The following is a 6,000-nucleotide window of genomic DNA, read 5'->3' on the forward strand; positions in this document are numbered from 1 at the left end:
GACATGACATCTCCACTGCCTCCAGCCTTCTCCTCGCTGCAACATTCATCACCCACGCTTCACACCCATATAAGAGCGTTGGTAAAACTATACTCTCATACATTCCCCTCTTTGCCTCCAAGGACAAAGTTCTTTGTCTCCACAGACTCCTAAGTGCACCACTCACTCTTTTTCCCTCATCAATTCTATGATTCACCTCATCTTTCATAGACCCATCCGCTGACACGTCCACTCCCAAATATCTGAATACGTTCACCTCCTCCATACTCTCTCCCTCCAATCTGATATTCAATCTTTCATCACCTAATCTTTTTGTTATCCTCATAACCTTACTCTTTCCTATATTCACCTTTAATTTTCTTCTTTTGCACACCCTACCAAATTCATCCACCAATCTCTGCAACTTCTCTTCAGAATCTCCCAAGAGCACAGTGTCATCGGCAAAGAGCAGCTGTGACAACTCCCACTTTGTGTGTGATTCTTTATCTTTTAACTCCACGCCTCTTGCCAAGACCCTCGCATTTACTTCTCTTACAACCCCATCTATAAATATATTAAACAACCACGGTGACATCACACATCCTTGTCTAAGGCCTACTTTTACTGGGAAAAAATTTCCCTCTTTCCTACATACTCTAACTTGAGCCTCACTATCCTCGTAAAAACTCTTCACTGCTTTCAGTAACCTACCTCCTACACCATACACTTGCAACATCTGCCACATTGCCCCCCTATCCACCCTGTCATACGCCTTTTCCAAATCCATAAATGCCACAAAGACCTCTTTAGCCTTATCTAAATACTGTTCACTTATATGTTTCACTGTAAACACCTGGTCCACACACCCCCTACCTTTCCTAAAGCCTCCTTGTTCATCTGCTATCCTATTCTCCGTCTTACTCTTAATTCTTTCAATTATAACTCTACCATACACTTTACCAGGTACACTCAACAGACTTATCCCCCTATAATTTTTGCACTCTCTTTTATCCCCTTTGCCTTTATACAAAGGAACTATGCATGCTCTCTGCCAATCCCTAGGTACCTTACCCTCTTCCATACATTTATTAAATAATTGCACCAACCACTCCAAAACTATATCCCCACCTGCTTTTAACATTTCTATCTTTATCCCATCAATCCCGGCTGCCTTACCCCCTTTCATTTTACCTACTGCCTCACGAACTTCCCCCACACTCACAACTGGCTCTTCCTCACTCCTACAAGATGTTATTCCTCCTTGCCCTATACACGAAATCACAGCTTCCCTATCTTCATCAACATTTAACAATTCCTCAAAATATTCCTTCCATCTTCCCAATACCTCTACCTCTCCATTTAATAACTCTCCTCTCCTATTTTTAACTGACAAATCCATTTGTTCTCTAGGCTTTCTTAACTTGTTAATCTCACTCCAAAACTTTTTCTTATTTTCAACAAAATTTGTTGATAACATCTCACCCACTCTCTCATTTGCTCTCTTTTTACATTGCTTCACCACTCTCTTAACTTCTCTCTTTTTCTCCATATACTCTTCCCTCCTTGCATCACTTCTACTTTGTAAAAACTTCTCATATGCTAACTTTTTCTCCCTTACTACTCTCTTTACATCATCATTCCACCAATCGCTCCTCTTCCCTCCTGCACCCACTTTCCTGTAACCACAAACTTCTGCTGAACACTCTAACACTACATTTTTAAACCTACCCCATACCTCTTCGACCCCATTGCCTATGCTCTCATTAGCCCATCTATCCTCCAATAGCTGTTTATATCTTACCCTAACTGCCTCCTCTTTTAGTTTATAAACCTTCACCTCTCTCTTCCCTGATGCTTCTATTCTCCTTGTATCCCATCTACCTTTTACTCTCAGTGTAGCTACAACTAGAAAGTGATCTGATATATCTGTGGCCCCTCTATAAACATGTACATCCTGAAGTCTACTCAACAGTCTTATATATATATATATATATATATATATATATATATATATGAAAAGATGGGGTGGTAGGGAAAGTGGAATATTCAAACGGCTTCAGGAAGAAATCCAAATATTCATCCTTGAAGCCTTTTTATCCACTTTTCCGAGGCTATGGATCCCACAATTTACACCAGAGGTGGACTCCATATCATAAAAAAAATTATATATATATATATATATATATATATATATATATATATATATATATATATATATATATATATATATATATAAATATATATAAACATATATAAACAGATCTACAAAGCCACAAGACATACAGAATTACAAAGAAGCAAAAAAAATTCTTCTTTCTAAATCATTTAAAGCTAAAAAAAGAAATACCATACATTTAAAATCTCACAGCTCTGCAGCAGCTCTCCTCGAAGACATGAAAGCTCGTGCGAAAGAGCGAACTATAATCAGTGGAAATTTCCAAGTCAAGAAATGATTTCATAAACTCTGCTTCCTCACATTCTAAACGAACTTTGTTGTCTCCCACACTCTCTACTCCTCTGAAATCTCCCGTTCTGTTACATCCCTATATTTCCAGTCTTTCAAATCTCAACAACACTCTCCGTTTTTTCCTCTCCTTCTGTGACTGATGCTTACGGAGTCTACTCCATTTCCTGCTGCTCTTGTAATTTTCAATATTTTGGAAAAATTGGCCGCTCTTTTTCTGGCAGACTTAAAAAAGCGCAAAAGAAGTGTTAGACATAACACTAACAATACTCTTTCCTGTCATGTTAGAAATCACATTCATTATATTAACTGGTGCTCTCCCAAAACTGTCTATCCTTCTTCTAGCTTTTACAGACACCGGGTTGTTGAACCATTTCGTATACAAGTTTTCCTGATATGAATCTTAGTCTTGGCTTTGTCTCTGTAGATATCTTTCTATCTCATTATATTGTCAAATGCTCAGAACACTCGTGACTTGACCTGATCGTTATCTACTCCTCTCCTTTACTCTTCTCCCTTTGTATATCTTCTTTGTCTTTCCTGTCTTCTGCCTGGTTGGTTCAGTTCTAGGATTTTTTTTCCCCTGGGATTTGGACTTACCCTCATGGGCCATTAGCTCTCTTGCAGTGCTCCTTTTTTATCTTTCATTTTCTCTTATTATTTGACTACCTCCACTATTATTACTACTACTATTACTTTCTTACCACTCCTCTCTCTAACCGTTGATTCCCTAGCACTACTACCTTCTTTAATGCCCCCTAAGCCACTGTTGCACTACGTCCACTACTACTACTAAAACTACCTCTACTACTACTATTGTATATACTGTATTTCCTCATCGCGTTGCACTAATACCGGCCCTGCACTCTTTCTCATATATATTAACTGTCTCCCTTCCCTTCTCGCTTCTGTGTGACTAGTTAATGGTTTAAGCCGGACTGATACATCATAAGTTTCAGTTTCCTATGTGCAGGGTATCTGGGCATTGTTTCAGTCACGGAATATATATATATATATATATATATATATATATATATATATATATATATATATATATATATATATATATATATATATATATATATATATATATACACAGGCGGATGTAAAGAAGCGACTAGTGTATTCGGGTACAGAAGGGTTACCAGACACCACAGTGCTCTGCACTCGAGAATGTTCATTTGGGGATTGTGTTGCGCAAGTGTGTTAGATTGATGTTTGTTTCTATTCTTGAGAATGATGTGGGTGAGGGTAAGGCTTAATTTGAAAGCTCTATTGCTGTGAGGAAGAGTGTCTGTAGTCATATTTAGTGCTGCTACTAAATACTTTTCCGTTAGTGTGGTTTACCTCAGAGATGTTGAGTTCATCCTGTTCTCTGTCCAAACGTTGTGAAGCAGTGTTCTTGCGCATAACACAAATGTTGATGCATCAGGCATACTTCTCTTCTTTAACATTAGTCCTTTGTCTTTTCGAGTTTCCTGTGTGTACACGTTGTCGTAGTCTTAGGGGATGGCGAAATATTGATCTCTGTTGTTCAGCGTAGATCGTGTGAAGTCCCTGAGAGATTTTATTGCGAAGGTGACAGTTTATTTCTTCTTTAAGATGGAGGGTAGGGTAAGGGCTGTTTATTTTTGGTACGATCAGTTTTTCGTGATATCGTTCTCGGGTATGGGATTTGGTGGATCATAATGGCCTTCTGTCAGCAGGTGGTGATAATGCTGACAGGAAGTTTTAGGCGAGTTTATCGTTCAGGAACTTAGCAATGCATATGCAAATGGCTCTAAGAAAAAGACCATTAAGGACTCCACTCTTAATTCTAGCGCGGTGGTGAAAACAATAATGGTTTAAACAATCACTTTTTTAGTCCTGAGGATGTCCAGGAACGACAGGAAGCTCTCCAATTCTACCAGTGTGATTTATACCGACGGGTCTACCTCGCTAGGATCATCCCAGCGCTTCTTGACATGACATTTTCCTGGGGTGATGATCAAAAATATCCACGTAAAGGTTTCTAAATGAACTCATTGTTATGCCCTGATTTTGTTTATGAAATACAAACTGAAAATAGAAGATATTTAACCTTTCGCACATATCTACCAGCTATGTGGAGTCCTGGGGGTAAAAGATGAGGTCCATGTGGGGCGAGATGTGAGCTGGAGAAACTGCTAGTTTGTTATATGTGGACAGTAATGATAAGTAATGTCTAAACTCGCCTGTTTCTTTTTGCGTGTGATGACACCATTAAATGTGGACAATAGATCCCCCAAGTGCTTGCTATAAAGAAGTTATGGTTCTAAAGTTTCGATAGGTACCTAGCAAGTTTCCGTGGAAGTTTGCGAGACGCACTTCCTATGGAATTGAGAGAATTGTTAGGACTGTCTGTTTTAAGAAAACACTAAAGGTGTGCAGGACAAAGATTAGAGGAAAGTAAATCGCACAGTTGTCTGCACTGAAGTTTTTTTTTTTTTTTTTAAATCATCCGTGCTTCAGTTAGAAAACCCTTTAATTCTTTTTCCATGTTGGATCTCTGAACTATACTGTACGTTTTTGTGATAATAACTATTTAGAACTTGAAAAAAGTTCTACACAGCCACATGGTGTCCCAATAAAAACCATGCTCTGCAACGTGTCTTCTTATCAATATGTCGGCAGTACGCTACCTGAATCCGTAGAAGTAGTCTGCCAGGAGATGGAAAAATGTTTTCTGGCAGAGACGGAAAAATGTCTTCTGGCAGTATTGGAAAAATGTCTTGTGGCAGAGATCTCAGCTATGTGACGACCTGATCCGAGCATCTGACCGCAGAACATTATACCTAAGAGAAAATAATTTTCAGATACCACACCTCTGACACTCCAAGCAATAAGTTCAAAAATAACACTCATCTTACGCCGTGAGTGTAGCTTCAGCATAAACCGCAACGATCGTTTGACAAACAACCTTAGTACTTAATATTTTTCTGGTATAGCATCGCGGCAGTCGGATGAAATATTCCGAAATTAGTATATTTCCAGGATTTTAACCACTCAAAAAACTAAGGCCGACCTTGGATAAGCTTCGTCATATTAAACTGTGTTGTGTTTTACTAAGAGTTGATAAAGCGGTTAAAATAGTTGTTTAAGAACATAGTTAAAAAAACCTCCAGTGTATTATCGTAAAAATTAGCTATAATAAAGTTTATTTTAAATACACCTTAGTCAGTATAGCGTTATTTTAAATCATATATTAAACAAATTTCAAATATACTTTAAAATACGATTTTATAGCGCGAGTGTCACATTTATTCACCCAACATTTTCAAGTTAGGTTTGACGTGCGGTGATGTGGCTGGTGTGTGGCGACTACTGACCCGCCATCAAGACACTTTATTTACAGTATATTCGGTTACCTTTAAAATTAGTTCTATCGGTTACCTTTAAAATTAGTTCTATCGTTTCATAATTTGAGATGTAATATCCGAAAAGTAATTAATTTATGACTTCATTCATAAGTATACTTTTACATAGTGTCCCGGAAAGAACCGGCAATTAATTTTGTCAACCAGTCACCTTCGTCGTTA

The sequence above is a fragment of the Cherax quadricarinatus genome, chromosome 16, assembly GCF_038502225.1.
Source record: "Cherax quadricarinatus isolate ZL_2023a chromosome 16, ASM3850222v1, whole genome shotgun sequence".
Lineage (NCBI taxonomy): Eukaryota > Metazoa > Arthropoda > Malacostraca > Decapoda > Parastacidae > Cherax > Cherax quadricarinatus.